This window comes from Aquila chrysaetos, chromosome 15, assembly GCF_900496995.4.
Source record: "Aquila chrysaetos chrysaetos chromosome 15, bAquChr1.4, whole genome shotgun sequence".
Taxonomy (NCBI): Eukaryota; Metazoa; Chordata; class Aves; order Accipitriformes; family Accipitridae; genus Aquila; species Aquila chrysaetos.
The window spans coordinates 22,424,083-22,441,049 of record NC_044018.1 but is presented as its reverse complement, the minus strand read 5'-3'; the positions used below and the strand labels follow the sequence as shown (position 1 = coordinate 22,441,049).

Sequence of the window (16,967 nt, the reverse complement as noted above, 5' to 3'; positions counted from 1 at the left end):
CCCTACTTCCCTTTACTTGGGCCCACCTTTATTTTATTCCTCTCATATGCTGTACAACTTCTCCGTAAGAGTGTCCTTCATTTGAAGAGAACAGCTGCTAGCACGGTAATCACAGTGTCCCCTTCTGTGTCAGAAACAGTAGCTAGGAATCCTGTTCTCAATTGTTATTTTTCTGTTCAGGGCACATCACAGCTGCATGAATAAGACCACTTAAATTTAAGCATGAAAACATTAATTTAAAATGTTTTGTTTGGAGAATCTCTATTATTCAATATCCAATACTGTTGTGATCTGTTCACAGATTTCAATGTCTGGAAAAATTTCAAGCACGTCAGCTTTGTCTGAATTCCCTTAGAGCTGGGGTGCAGGTGCCATACCCATGTGACCCGGAGCTATGCTGTTCCCCAGCCTGCAAAATCCGTGGAAATCTCATCTTTCCATAACCAACTGACTACCCCAAATTGGATTCCTAATGGCACACTACCTGGAAATTCAAGTGCAGCCTCTTTTATTTTCAGAGTAACCCATTTGAAGACAGACAGTTAAACTTAGTTGTTACGACCATTTAACATGAGTGAAAATTCTAGAAAGCAAAAAATATATTATTTCACCCTTTGAGGATAGGAAGAAAAACGTTCATATTGTATTCAGAAAACTGGCACTGCTAAAAAAAATAATATAATGGTTGATCTCCTGATATCTAACTGCTAACCAAATTTGGAACTGAAATCAGTAAAATAGAAATAGTGCCATTAAATTAACATTATAGCGATACTCTTTTGAAATACAATTTTAAATATCTGAGTTGATTTCCAGATCTGTGCTATTTGTAGATATAATTTCTCCTCTTTCTTTCTCATGCCCAATGCAGTGGGGCACACATGGTGCTTTTCAGGCTAGCTGGTTTTCTCGGTGCTTCAAAACTAAAATACAAGTAAGCATAGAATGTGTGAAAGAGTTGCACTTCCAAGTACTTCCTTGCGATAGTCTTAAACCAGCTCTCACCAGTGGCAGTATCTTCCATATATTTTCAATTTCAAAACTTTCGTTTTTGGAAGCTAATGCAAATCTGCGTTCTTTATTAGGTCTCTAAGTCTGCCCTTGCTCGACTACTGCTATAATTTTAGGTTTTAAATCTAAAGAAATTGAAAATACGGTTGAAGAAGAGATTTGAAAGTGAGTGCATCAGTGGCCAGGTTCCCTAGGTGCCTTCACTGATTCTTTCACTGGACTTCTTCAGAGTCCCAGCTAATTGACAGAAGAGAATCAATGGAAATGTCTGCCCTTCTGTGAGGATAATTTCTCCTTCCTCAGCATAGATAGAAACATTTATGGACACCATCAGATATAATTTCTATCAGTTTATGTCGATAGTGCTTCCCAAATATATCAAGTGGGCAACTCCTGCACTTTTATCTCAAAGACAGCCTTCTCCTACCTAGTAAAGTATTATCATCCATACTTTACAGAGGAATGACTTGTAAAGAAACTGCATAACCTGTTAACAACCAAAAATGTTTTCAGCACAGTCACATCTCCAGCCTCCACCATGGTGCCTGACAAACTCATCCTGCTCTTTTTTTGTCAGGAATAATGTATATATCCCAGAATTTTTTTCCCCAAATATCCGAGTAATTTATCATTCTATTATCTGCTGTTAATGGCATGAGCATATACCTGAAATAAAAATATCTGAATCAGAGGGATTAATCTAGTAAAAAGCCAGTATGACTGTTTTTTTACTTTTCTGAAAAATCACATATTGGTCCCACAGGGGCCTGGCTTGCAAAAATCGGAATAAACAGTGTCATTGCATGAAACACTGAAGACTGGAGTATTTATGAACTCATTAAATTGCAGCCCTGCGTGAGAGATTGGGGAAGGCTGTTAATTATTCAAGTATAAATTAAGAGTGGAAATTTTAAATTTACTTAGCAGCAGTCTTATTCACTTCAGAATCCCATCACTATACAATGATTATTAGTCCAAAATTCACCTTTTGCTAATTTGGTTACTTAAAATGCAAACGGTTACTGAAAAAGCTTATCTGAGAATTGCGTACCTACATTTAAAAGAGTTAGGACCAGAAGTTGAGTCCATGGCTAGAGCTGCGGTGTCAGGCTTGGGCACTGATTGCACTGCGTCTGCAGCCATGGAGCGAGGCAATGAGCTGAGTGAGGGAAGGCACCAGGCGGTTTTTAGCATCCTCCCTGGCTTTTGTGGCCTGTCCTATCTGGCAGTCTGTCAGAGGAGGAATACACTGCTCTTTCTGCCTCTCTAATCAAAAGTGTGTGTGTGTGTGTGCATACGAACAAATGCCTGCCTCTGCTCACACATAACAGCATTCCTGTATGACACCAGGTACAGGAGACATGAGGTCCTGGGAGAACAAGAGAAATCAGAAGCGAATATCAAGATTAGATTATAATAAATATATATCCGTTCTTGCTTACTGAAGCACAGCTGTATCCATAAACCTCCATGCTCAGATCAGACACTGAGGGGTTTAATACTGAGCAGTAGTGTCTAGACAGCTTTGTCCTATCTGGGAATCATGAGAAAGATACGAAGCAGGCACTCACCACACAACAGGCACGTGAGGGATCCATCAAAGTAGTACTACAACTAGCTTCAAGGGACACCAAACACAAAAGGCTGAGATGACTTACACAATCCCAGGAATGGGAGTTTCCCATGTTAGAAAGCATTTCCCTTTTCCCACAGGGCCTTATCCCAGAGCCCACTAAAACCAAGGGGAAGCTCATATTCACCTAGAGTGTGCACAAACTGTTACTACTACTGCTTTCTTTATAAGGCAACGTTGCATTATAAGACACAATGCTAATATTGATATGAAGAGATGTGCTGGTTTTGGCTGAGATAGAGTTAATTTTCTTCATAACAGCCGGTATGAGGCTGTGTTTTCGATTTGTGTTGGAAACAGTGTTGATAACACAGGGATGTTTCCATTATTGCTGAGCAGTGCTCGCACAGAGCCAAGGGCTTTTCTGCTTCTCAGCCCACCCCACCAGCGAGGAGGCTGGGGGGGCACAAGGAGTTGGGAGGGGACACAGACAGGACAGCTGACCCCAAATGACCCAAGGGATATCCCATACCATATGATGTCATGCTCAGCTTATAAACTAGGGGGAAGAAGGAAATGGGGGGATGTTTGGAGTGATGGCGTTTTGTCTTCCCAAGCCACCGTTAGGCATGATGGAGCCCTGCTTTCCTGGAGATGGCTGAACACCTGCCTGCCGGTGGCAAGTGGTGAATGAATTCCTGGGTTTGCTTTGCTTCCATGTGTGGCTTTTGCATTACCTATTAAACTGTCTTTATCTCAACCCATGAGTTTTCTCACTCTTACTCTTCCGATTCTCTCCCCTATCTCGCCATGGGGGCACTGAGCAAGCGGCTGTGTGGGGCGTAATTGCCAGCTGGGGTTAAAATTCGACTGTCCTTTTTGGCACCCAACGTTGGGCTGCCGTGGTTTAACGCCAGCTGGCAACTAAGCACCACACAGCCACTCGCTCACTCCCCCTCAGGAGGATGGGGTGAAGAGAATTGGAAGGGTAAAAGTGAGAAAACTTGTGGGTTGAGATAACAGTTTAATAACAGTTAACAGTTTACTAGTGTAATAATTGAAATATAATAATAATAATAATAAATTGTAATGAAAAGGAAAATAACAAAAAAAAGAGAGAGAAATAAAACCCAAGAAAGACAAGTGATGCAAATGAAAAACAATTGCTCACCACCAACCAACCAATGCCCAGCCAGTCCCTGAGCAGCGGTCCCTGGCCAACTTTCCCCCTAGTTTATACGCTAAGCATGATGTCGTATGGTCTGGGATATCCCTTGGGTCAGTCGGGGTCAGCTGTCCCAGCTGTGTCCTCTCCCAACTCCTTGTGCCCCCCCAGCCTCCTCGCTGGTGGCTCTGTGCAAGCGCTGCTCAGCAATAACTAAAGCATCCCTGTGTTATCAACACCGTTTTCATCACAAATCCAAAACATAGCCCCATACCAGCTACTATGAAGAATATTAACTCTATCCCAGCACAATATAGTAAGAACCATGAAGCTCTATGAAGGTCTGAACCGCACCAAAATCTATAGGATTTTAGAGCACGGCCATGGAACTGCCTTCCTGTGGAGCCCGTGCAGGAAACCTGAAGAACACCCAGAAGACTGCATGTACTACGTACTATTGCTGACAAGTGTCCTACGCCATCAAACTTGTCTACCACACATTGCATCCAAAAAAATTACATCTAAGTAGGTTTGCTGGTATTGTTAGCTCACCATCCAAAAATTGGAGTTTATCTGTTTCATCACCCTGCTGAACCCATTTTGACAGCTGCAGCGTGAACGCTAAGGACAGGGGTTCACCTTTCCTTCCTGCTATAAAAACAAGGTCTTACTCAGACAGTGCTTAGTTCCATGAAGTCCTCATCCTTCATTTGCTTTATAGGTGCTTCTAGAATGGAAATTTTACTGATAACTGAGCCATCCTATTCTGCAGTAATACTGAAGAGAAATACTGTATCAAAATTGGTTGCAAAAAATCTTGCAGATATTTCTCCCCTCACAACAGGTTATTAATTTGTTATGAATTCAATCTATTTTAGGAATCGAACATTTAGATCGGGTAAACTTATCAAGCTTGTTAATATTTCTTTGACTGTAGGTCTGATTTAAGAGGCTCTTACGGGAAGTTAGTCTTACTCATAGTTCCAGACAGATTGTTTCCTATATCAACCCCAAAAGCCCCAAAGTTATGCTAAGCAACAAGTTATCTGGTGTGCTTTAAAATGGAACTGTGAAATGGTGCATTCAAAGAAAATGGAACTACGCACGCACACAAAAAAAAGAAAATAATTTTTAAAAGGCCTGTTTGGCTTGTCTCTGTGTGTTTCTGAAAAAGCCAGTCTCGTCAAAGCTGTGGTTTGGAGTGTGGCCACAGAAAGAGCCAAGTCAGCACAACTGGGTGCACTTCGGGCAGGGAGTAGGAAGGAACAAGTGTCTGTGGGCAGGATGTGAACCTCTTCAGATGGATCTGTTAAAGGAATAACGAAATGGTGCCACAAATTCAGTTAAAACACGGGGGAGAGAAATGCTTAGATGGCAGTTCAGAGCAATAGCGCAAATTAATTGTCTAATTGTAATCTATAATTTAAGCTTTTACTAAGTCTATCAAAATGTATACAGACTACATATTTATGAGAAAAATACCATTGACTCCATATAATCAATAAAACTGAGAGTCCCTATGAGATTCGGCTACTTAGCCTGCCAATCTTTATGACATTACAGTATTATTCCTCTTGGTTTAAGATGTTTTCTCTTTTCAGCTGCTACTATGCCTGCACAAATGGGAAGAAGCCAAATGATTGCACTGAGGAAACAGTGAGGCTGAATAGATACAAAATGCTGTCAAACACACCGAGTGAACAGAAAAAATATGCCTTTAATTTCTTTTAGTTCTTGCCTATTACTTCTATCAGCAGTTGGGCAGGGGGAAGGAAAATAAATCAGATGCAAGAACTATTGTCCAGATGACAATACCCCACTTAAAGAGCCATTGATAAAATTTATAAGACTAAAAATGCATGAAGAAAACTGGAATTAAAAAACCACCTCTGGAGAAGAAATGTACAGAGTAGCCCCCGAATTCTGTGCCCTCTCCCAGCCACGCAGCTGATGCGAACGGTGAGGGATGTGAGGCCTGGGGGTGTTTAACCCAAGCCTCATCTCTAACAGGAGAGAGCCAGCAGAAAGAAGGGCTTTCTAAGAACAAGCACCTCCTACGAGAAGCCCGATTCCCTCAAAACCAAGAACATCTGAACCGGGCCCACTCCTCAAAGCAGTGCCCAGCTCACTCCTCCCTCCAGCCCCACAGCAAAATTTCTACAGGAGATGAGCTACCTCCGTTTGGGTTTCCTTGTCATCACGTAGAGGAGAAGCCACGGCGAGGGAGTTACCGCGTGTGCTGAATTAACATCTGATCACCAACTCCTGTCTTCCTTTTTGATCCTCTGCATTCAAAGCGCAGGACTCCACCGGAGCCCTGGCAGCAGGGGCACGCTGCTACAGAAAGGCACGCCGCTCCCCGGCTGCGCAGCCGGAGGAGCGCTCCACGCTGGCTCCCCTCAGCCACGCGCTCACCAGCTATGCCATCGTCTGCACGCTGTGTTACGGGAATATTTATCTCGACGTGCCTGGCCTGCCCTTGCCCTTCCTCTCTCCGCGGGTAAAGCACGCGAGGTGCTGGAAGAGCTCTTCCTCTCTGTGAACTGCTGGGAGATTTCTGCCCGCAGGAACAGTACCTGGATCTGACAAGTGAAAAAGCAGCCTGATCTTTTCTGCCCCGTATTATTAAATGGTGGGTTGCCCTTATCATGATCCCAGTTAAGCCAGTAAGTGTTTTGCCATCAGCTTCAGCAGAAGCGTGTTCAAGCCCTAGATACCAAGGATTTGATGATGGCAGGTCACCTAGAAAATGAACTGAAATTTATAAAGGATGTTGTTGCTCTCGTATCAAAAGACAGATAGAGTGGTAAAAAACGGGAGGACAGACAACACATGACTGTTTTCACAACACATTACTATATGTATCAGCTAAAACTTGAACCTGATAACAAAGAATGCCTATCTCAGAAATTGCAGGGAAATGCATGATCCTTAAGTGATTTTCTGCTTTGGATCTCTTTCTCGCTTTCTTTTGATGGGCAATGGTCACCTTTAAATCTTTGACTTTGATACTGCAAGTAATTATTGCTACCACAAACGCTGCAGTAACACTTATTAATTGCACACTGTTTCTCTTTAGATGTTAATGGTGACTATGATGCAGTTTCACTTTCCTTCAGTAAAAGAAATCTATGAACTACTATGTGGTTTTCTCTATATATCACTAAATGCTCTACTGTGCGGGTTGTCTGACAGTAACAGACTTGTTACCCTATTTGTACCTTGGTAATGTACTGCTAAGAGGAATTAATAGCTTGCTAAGCAGAACTACTTTGCTGCTTTCTGTATGCTTTGCTGGCATTCACACTGTCCTGTATGATTTTCAGGCTTTAATATCAATTTTGCAAGCGCATCTGTCAAAGACAATTAAATTATATGACAGATATAATTTGTATTGGACCAATCCACGCAAATCTTTCACCGTTGCAGGTATGAATATTTTATATTACACAATGAGAAACCAAAAGCAATTCAATTTGATTTAGCCATGGGGTCTCCAGTCAAGGATGTGTGCTTTCGTACATACTTCAGCCCTTTGCACTGACCTTGGGCAGAATCTTTGAAGTATATATAAAAAGAAAAAATGTATTGCCTGTGGTATTCCAAGAAAATAAAGCTGGCACTCACAGACCCTGTGCTATTCTAAACTCTTATCAGTGAACAGAACTTCCTTTTAAAATGAGTGTAAAAAGCCAGCTATTTTCCTTACTACTCTAGCATAATTTATTAGGATTTTATTTTTGATAGCAACTAGGAAACATGGAAACGTGGAACCCATATTCTTTCCTCTGTGTGCACACTTAACTCCCTTCATATTCACATCAGAGACATCTATCTGGTCTCATTTATGCTACACTCATGAAACTTGAATGTGCAGAAGTCCAGTTATTCATGATTTCCCCTGATGTATTCCAGCTCAAATTTAAGCCTTTCTCCTCAAAAATAGAACCAAATTATTAACTATATAAACTTACTGCAATGACGAAGCCAAGAGCATAAAATTAAGTATCTAAGAACAAAAATTCCAAGCATATAGATCAAAAAGTTTTCAGAAAAATATGGCTGAGATTTCTAACATATTGGCAATAATAGAATGCAACAAATAATAAGGAAAATTTATGGAGCATAACTAATATGACATAAACTATGTTACAGAGTTGTATGACTCCTGGATATATAATTTAAAAACTTATTAGATAAAGCAAAAGTGGAACATTATATGCTCTGTGCTATGGTCATTCTTCCTTCTCTATATTTGTTAAATTAATTTAAGAATGGTATATACTGTTTTAAACATAATGGATGGAATGCTTTTACTTATATGCCCTTCAGCATGCTTGTTACTCCAATTATGTTGATTATCTTTCCTATTAATTTTAAATTATTTTATTGTTTTTGAAAAGCTGCTGCCAAATCTGCTTTCCTTTAGTGGGAATTTATACGAGAGATGCAAAACTGGTAGAAAATTATTCATGCAATTTTTTTGAAAATAAAATTTCAAAATAGTAGGTGGACTACAAAAAGCAGTGACTACACAATCATTACTTTTTGTTTATTCTCCAAAAGATGCACCCTGCGAACCGCTCAATATTTGAAATTTGATCAGCTAAGCTACATAACAGTTGTATGCCTGAATTACAGAGCATGTAATTTGGCCTCTACATTCAGTATATGCCACTTTCCTTCAGCTTTTGCTTAACATGCATAAATGAAATCTGTGAAATGTCTTAATTTTTCTAGATCACTTTAAAAGGCATTTACAGTGAAATAACTTCCATGAAACATATTAAGCAGATCTAATTATGCAATTATTAGAACAAAATAGCCTTTATTGTGTGGGATTTTTGCAAAAGCAAAGGATAATGTCAGGCAGAGTGCTGCTGTTTAATATGCTCATGTGCTGAAGTACCCTCACCTGCCTTCTAACATTCTAAAATAGCACGTTTCATTCAAAAAAGGATGCCAGTAGTCACCAACTTGGCTAAACACACAGATTTTAAACACCTAGTAAATATTGCTTAACTGTTTTCACGTTTCAGAAGATAGATTTTAAAATGTACCGCACTGGGCACTACATGATCATGTTGATCACTTGTTGCTAAATAAAAAGGATGTAGGCTGTCTCAAATGACAGGGAAACATGACAGATATGGATCCATGAACTAATTATGAGCAAATGCAAGAGCTGATATTAATGCATGCCTGTGAGATAATCACATTGGTACTGCAGAAATCAAACCTTCAAACTTCTCCACAGAAGTGAAAAAGCAACAGTAATTACAACTTGTGAATTGATGACAGCCAGCCTGTATCTTTGTTCTTATTTCATACAGACCTCACTTTTTTTCCTTTTTGGCTTTGTTCCTGCATAAACTTTTAAAGAGCGAGCTATTCTGCTTGAACTTCAGAAACCTATATTGGCAAATATAAATTTATTGATTTTTTTGATAGGCATATCCAAAACTAGAAGGGCTAATACTCATAGGAAAAAAACCAAACCCTCTACTGTTGAAAAGTTTAAGACATGGGAGGGAAGAAAAATATGTACAGAGAATACTTCCCATATCCAAACGTTTCAAGCCATCTGAACACTGTTGACTTGCTGTAAAGTTGCCAATTCTAAAACCAGGATTGAATGAATCTTACTAAAGGAGACCCAGTAACCTAGTGATCCTCCAGACCTCTGCTTAAAGGTGGGTTTCTTTAAAAAATTCTTATATCAAATCTTAACCCTCACCGTACAATTAATGTTAGCTATCCGAAGGAGTACATACTATGTGTGTGATCACAGCACTTTTCTAAAGCTCTTTAAAGAATATTTCTGTTCGATAGCAATTTTGTTAGCAACATTTCTACAATGTAAACGCTCCTATCACTGTGCAGCAAATACGTGGGGTTTTTTGCTCTTATCTCATGTAGTGTACTTGATAAGGGGTACTACTGAATCTTCTGCACGCTGCATTACAAAGAAAACTGTCTTTTTGTAAGGCATTTTCTCTCCACTGCTTTCACATAAAATAAAGGCTCTTGTAACTGGATGTATCTGACTGTATTAATACTCAAATGAAAATTGAAACCATTCTACTTTATCTGAAGTATAAATCCCTGAAAAGATTCTTGCCTTTCCAATTGTGCTCGCTGTAATAAAGGTTAATATTGAACTGAACTTATCGTATTCTAGCATCACATGTTAAGTTCCAAATCTGTGTGTGTGATCTATCTTCTTTTTTACTGTTGAAATTAAAGAATAGGAAAAAATGTTTGCAATATTATTAAAAATAACAGAGCAAAAGCATTTTACTTAAAGACAGTTCAAACCTACTGCTTTCATGAGGAGGAAAAAAAACATGGTGCAAAGTACTGGGGGGAGGGAAGGGAAGAGCATCTGTTGAAAATTAACTACTTCAACGTTAATTAACACATAATTTTCTACCTGATGAGATGGTGTTGTAGAAAGTATAAATTGAAGGCACAAGAGTAAGAAATGAGTCATCTTTGACTTACCGTATCAAAGACTATTGCTGTATTGCAGTCAGCATCCAAACACAGAGCATGAAGCTTCTCACAAATCAGAAAAAATATACAATCAATGAACAAATCAAATGCATTGTAAAAATAAAGGCCAGAGATTAGAATATGTATCCAAGGGTCTGGTTAGTCACAGCTTTGACTAGCCTGCTACAGAGCTCTGCAAAACAAGTATACTGCAGCAGTGTGGCAAGCATAGGATTGCAATGCATGTCCCATATATTCAAGCATAATAGAAAACATGGTCTGGAGCTTATTCCATGTGGAAGTGGGGTTTGTTTTATGCAGGCAGAAAAAAGAGGGTTTTTTTTCCCACATAATAGAATTAGAAATGAAGATTTTTCTTGATTATTGTACACAATAATTCCCCAGGATATCAATTACATAAAGCAGGTGCCTCTGTCTCCTGTTTCCCAGATAAATGCCTGTAATCTCATTTCACAAATGATCCTATTTAGACAGGAGCCACCTATTGTGATGATATCATTTGCTCTAGTATCCATAAATGGGCAACTTCCTACCAAACGTCATGACCACTGACGACACAAATTTTTATAATATTGAGTGGGCAGGGTGGTTGATGGGGTCCCATCAATCTACAGCAGCTTCTGCTGATGTGATAGCATGAACCCTGCATAATCATCTAAAAGGCTGAAAATGAAGAGAAGCATTAAACCTGTCTGGTGGAGCTCATTAAAAAAAACAACATCTAAAACTGGGGAAAAAAAAAAATTCCTAGAGAGGTAGTAAAGAGGTAGTAAAGGCAAATAAAACATAACCACATAGCAGTGGCACCTTTTCAGATACCTTCTGCACTCACAAGGAAACTGGTAGATATGAACAAAATCACTCTCAGTTAAGAATTGTAGTTGTCAGTTTCTTTTTAACAAATAATAAAGACTGTATATCCTCTTTCCTTGCAAATGCAAAATACACATTGACAGCAAAAAGGACCAGTGCTTCAGCGATGCACAAATTAGCCCACTCTTGGAGATTATTTTTAGAATTAGCAACTGCTTGTCACAGTACCTTGGAATATGAACTCTGTAACAAAATATCCTTAGATTGTTTGAAATCTAGTCTGCTAGACTGGTTTGCTTCATGCTCTAGGTACATGGATTTCATTCCCAGATCAGTGTTTTCTTAAGAAAAATCATTCCATTAAATACACATATTTGGGAAATGTTATGATACTCACAGTTACCTGAAATTAGTTTCCATCTGCCTGCTTTAACACATAAGAGATCTGAGAAGAGTTAAAGGTGATACAGGGTTCACTTACTTCCCCACCCTTTCCCCAAGGGACTCGGTTGTGCCTACTGGCTAAAGCAAATTGCTTAAGAACTTTGTATTTAATATTTTTCCAGACAGAAGTTGGTAAGAACTTCAACAGAAGGTCCCCAGTTTCAAAAAAATGACCTGAGGACATTTTTCAACAGGATCTCCACAAATCTTGGTTTACATACTCCTGCTTTGAACAGACTGAGCTGCATCTAAATGACTTCTTAGTAGACAGACGGAAAGCCATAACATTAGGATATATCCACATTAGTGTTTGGACAATGCTCACCAGAACGCCAGTCAAGCTGGGGTTTCGGGGTAGAAAACTTTAAAGCTTAAAAGCACAAAACCCGAAGGTCTTCATATACATTTCCACTGATGTAGTTTCATCACAACAGAGTCTGCTTCTCAAAATCCAGCCCCTTCATTGTGGATGGACTTTGTTATACCTTGCATTTACTCCCTAGTGTCTTTGGGGCAGGGACCACCCTTTACCAAATTTCTGTATTACACCTAGGGAGTGTCCCAAAGGCAAGCCGTGCAAATGTTAATAATAAAAGCAACTCTTTTGGAGTTGACGACTACCACAGTGACTCGCACCACGTCTAGATGGGGTGAAAGCAAAATTTGAGCACAGCATTCATGGCTCCAAGACGCAGCTATGCTGTCAAAGCAGAAAAGTCAATGGGTTTTCTAAAAGCACCCTAAAGAGAACAACTCCTTCCTCACAGATTGAAAACAATGGAGAAAACCATTTCAGAGCACTGAATAGCCATTTAGACGTGAGCAGGTGCTTTCCTTCTCCCTCCCTCCTGTGCTCATCTTCAAGATAACACTAGCTGACCTCCCTGGATATGTTGTCTAGGCAAAAACATAAGCGCAGCTTTGACTCTGGGGATCATAACCCCTTCATTTCAGTACTGGGTGGAAGTAGAAAAGCATATACTCTGTGTGTCCAGATGGCACAAATATTTTCCATGTGTTTCCATGACAAAAGATAAAGATAACACAAGAAACAGTTAGAAAGTGGAAGTATGTGTGAGTGTAACTGAGACTGATGGTCCAGAAGTTTCTCTCTTGGCTAGATAAAAGATGATGAAATGGAAATGAGGAAAAAAAAAAAGGTAGAAAATTGCTAAAGAGGATATTCATCACCGCTCCATCAAATTCAGTCCTGCCTTGGGAAACGCCAAATGTCAGATTTTCTTGGTAATGTACACAGACTTTTAAGGCTGTTCCAGGACGTAGTAGGAAAACATGCATTTTCTTAAAACAATATCTCTTTCAGCATCTGAGCCAAAGGATGTCACCACTCTTCTTTAACCTAGTTTTGAGTTTACCAAGCACACGGTGATGAGCTTAGAGCACAGCTTTCACGTGTACAGGAGGATGTTAAACATGGTCCAGTGGAAGACGCCCTGATGGTTTTGATCTTTGCTTAAAGGCCTCTAGGCTTTATAAGAGATAGTGCTAAAGAGACTGGACCATCATTCCCAAATGATTCCCATTTGTGTAGGGAGATACTGTGAGAAAATGCCCAAACATATTACTGGCTCAGGAATGGCCTGAAGGATTATACTGAAAGGACGAGTCACTCCAGTGAAGGGAAAGCTGTTGTATTCAGTCCAGGGGAGACTGTCATAAGCCAAAACATCTGATGTTAAGCAAGCAAACAGTGGACATCTGACAAAACTGCAGACCATACAACAGAATATTCTACCCCTTTTAATGTATTTGCTTTATATTTGGGATCATAACCCCCCCCCACACCAATATCCTAACAAATAAGTCTAAATGTCCTTAGACTACCTTTGAAATTCCTACCAGTCTTCCTTTTATTGGGCTTATTCTTTCTAGCATACTTGGAAACTAAATCTCTCCAGGCATTAGGGCAAGCCTGTAAATCTGCACATTCCTGGGCAGAAAATAAGCAGACAGGATCTTCTTTAAAATATCTAGACTTTCCACTAATTAGAATTGAAGCCTAAGTCCTAAAACACCAGTGGGTTATTGAAACTCCATTCTGAAAGGTAGGAGGCAGAAAGATGCTACCTTCTAAAACACCTACTGATATTTTGATAGTCTCTTTAAAGTAGAGACGGAAGGAACTGCTTCAGTTAAATGAGCTTGTCTGCTGATTCAAGTAGCAAGAAACCCTGCCATCTCCAGTAAGTGTCACTCTAACTTATATTAATTAGTAGGGAAACACAAAACCAACAAAAAAATATGCTAAAAAAAATTGCAATGCTTTCTTTTTAAACTGCAAACAACCAACTATCAGTACAAATAAAAAGTGAATTATTACATGTCATTCTTTTCCAGAAAGAGAATAGGAAAACAGTTACTGCACATTGTGTGATGCTTCCTTTAATCATGTTACTCAAGTCACCCCTTGTGTATGTCGATTAACGAGGACCACGCGCACTAAGACAGCGAGAAGTCTTATAAGAACCTGCACCTCCACTCATTTCTACAGCAAACAGGAAAATTAAGCAAGGGTCTTGGACAAGGAAATCTTAGTGTGCTATCCTTTCTAATGTTTGCAGCCAGGCTCAAAAACACTAAGGGCTAAAAAGTGCATCCTCTTTCTTTTAGCCAGGTCTACTTGTGTCTAAAATCTCTTGAGGAGCTGAACCTAACTCATAGGACACATTGGACAGATATTACTACAAGATGGATCACATTGCTGTACTTAAGCAAAGATTCTTCCTTAAATCCCTCTAAGATTCATCACTATTGCTTTTCAACAAGACCACGGAAAACTCCAAAGGGGGATTTCAGCCTCATAAGGTGAAATGTAATTTGTCATAATATAATAATGATGATGAAGAATAATCTGCAGGTTTTAATTACTTGTCAAAATACCTATTACCCAACAAAAAGCTAGAAATATCTATTGCCAATATCATACCTAAATAAATTCTTAAGAATAATAATCACAATAAATTATTACTTAATGGCTAAAACAATCAGGAAAAAGCCCTGTTCATAAGCTCATTTCTACACCACCAGCTGCAATGCTGATATCCCAAAGAAAACATGAATGTTCATTTTAATTTCACACTCCATTAGGAATACAGGTGTAAAAAAAAATCTACCAAATAAAAAGTGACATGTTCTGATGGGAAAACACATAATTTTCATTTCCATATCAATATTAAAATAATTGAGAGGAGAAACATTTAAAATTTTTAAGGGGGGCTTTGCTTTGTTTTTCAAAGCCTGGTTAGCCCAATTGTTGATTGATAAGGGACAACCATGGTTTGCATCTAGTGACTCTCCTAAATAAATCACCATTGTTTGGGAGATTGGAAGAAATGGATAAAAAGTTCTGCTTGATGTCATTCTGCCTTTGAAACTGTGCATTTTACTAAGTCATCCTCTTTTCAGTGGAACTCCCACTGCTTTGAAAGGGAGCTGTGTTGAAACATTTATGGCCCAAAAGTTTGTGCAAAACGCTGTTTAATTTAAGCAGCAGCTAAATACTCTCTTCTACCACAGACCTCGATACAGTAGGATGTCTGGTGGAAAGAGCCACAGGTCAGATGGTTGGCAGGCTTCATCCCCACAGACTATAAATCTAATTCTTAGAGCATTTCAGATCAGGATTCTCTATACATAACAGTTATTGTGACAAAACATTCCAATTGACAGACAGGTGATTTATGGAGATAGTTTTTTCACTGAAGATCAAAGCTATAAAACGGTCCTAACATTGACCAGCACAGCTATGGTATGGTCATAAACCTGTGACATGAAAAAAGAGGGTTCTTGCAGGTTAAGAGGTCAGAAATTCTTTATTTTCTGATATTACCAAGGTGGAAGATGCATCTGTGAGCATGATAGCTTTGTGAACAACAATCCCTTGCTCATTTGGAGGCAAGACTGCAAAAACTTCTGGCTACCCTTCAATGCAAGTGTTGAAGAACGGCAATAATAACAACAAAGAGAAGGACAATCCTGAAAGACCATATACGAATAATAACAAAAAAAATATACCATTAATGGCTTCTTTTAAAGACAATGAGATTGCTTCAAAAAGTTCACTTTTTTTCTTTTTAGCAGGATCTCCAGAGGGCTTAATTTAGAGGCTCTTAACAGCCTACCCTTTCTTTCTTCCTTTTCAGAGCTTCCAGTCTTTTCTTTGCAGTTGCATTTTCAGAATCTACCCAAGAACTTGGTATCTTAAAATAATCATTGGAAAAGAAAAACAAAGAGTAAACCTGCTCACCCTGTGGAGATGTGTAAGCTTACAGCAGTTAGGAAGTGTCTGAACTTTGCACTGTTAAATTTTGACAAACTTAACAGAGGCATTATTTTTACCAGACCTACAAATATTTTTCTCAGGTAATGCTGCCTCAGAAACCACTGGTCTGAGAATGTCAGTGCAGACTTTCTGAGCCTTTCTTGTTTTGAGTAAAAATAGTTACCAGCGACTTGTGATAAATGACAAGCTTTTATCTTTCTCTCTGTTTTCTGATCCCATGATGAACACAGTTTTTTCACTTGCAGTCCTGTGTTCCTTGCCTTGACTTCCCCTTCTCCTTCACAATTTTCTAATTTCAAATAGATGAAAAAGTGATGTGAGACAAACTTTTCCTATCTGGTTTTGGATTTTACACATTCCTGGTGTCTTTGAAAGATGACCAATAGACTTTCTAGAAACTACGGAAAAATATAACAAAGAAGAAGGACTTGAAGATGACCAAAGGATGACCAGGTTCTGGCTAAATCTCACATCAAGAAATCTGTTCTCCCTTGACAAGCTGAAGAACCTAGTACATCTTCAAGTAGTACAATCGTATTGGCAATTTGTAAATGTGATCAGTAGCAGCGTTTCAGAGAAAAACACTGGGACAGGACTACAGGCTTATGACATGCTCAAGTCAGCTGTCTGTAAGGGGGAAAAACGTCCATTTTCTCTGAAGCTAGACCCTCCATCTTCACATTTGACTTCAGTGACCATGAATGACAATAATGAAATGTGAAGATAGCAATGGCAAAGAATGGAATGCCTTGGTTTGAGGTTTCAGGTCTTACATGGATGGCATAAATGCTTGCATGTTTGCACAGAGCACTGTGAATAACCAAGAATAGCTTGCTCTTACGTGTTAGGGAATTCAAACACAGGCAAAATGTCCTTTATACACATGTGAGATCTGTACTGCAAAAAACTTGCTACTGTTTATGCTCAGTCACAGGTACTAATATTAATAAGATATTGGTAAGTACTGAAACTACCAGGATCAAGCTTCTGGTTGAGCCTTACCCAGTCAGACAGTTTGAAGTCAAAAATACCCCAACTAAATTGTTATGTCTGAATTCCTGGAAATTACAGTCAATAGGATTTCCTCTCCTTCCCTCTGCATTGAGTTTAATTACTTTTATGTCTTAAAAAAACAAAGCAAA

The 16,967-nt window shown here is 39.2% G+C and overlaps 1 protein-coding gene across 4 annotated transcripts in view; it reads right to left on the bottom strand.

The window, feature by feature from the left end:
- The window catches only part of DLGAP2 (DLG associated protein 2), a 482,669-nt gene that overhangs the window by 336,771 nt on the left and 128,931 nt on the right, over positions 1-16,967 (bottom strand). The window lies entirely within an intron of this gene.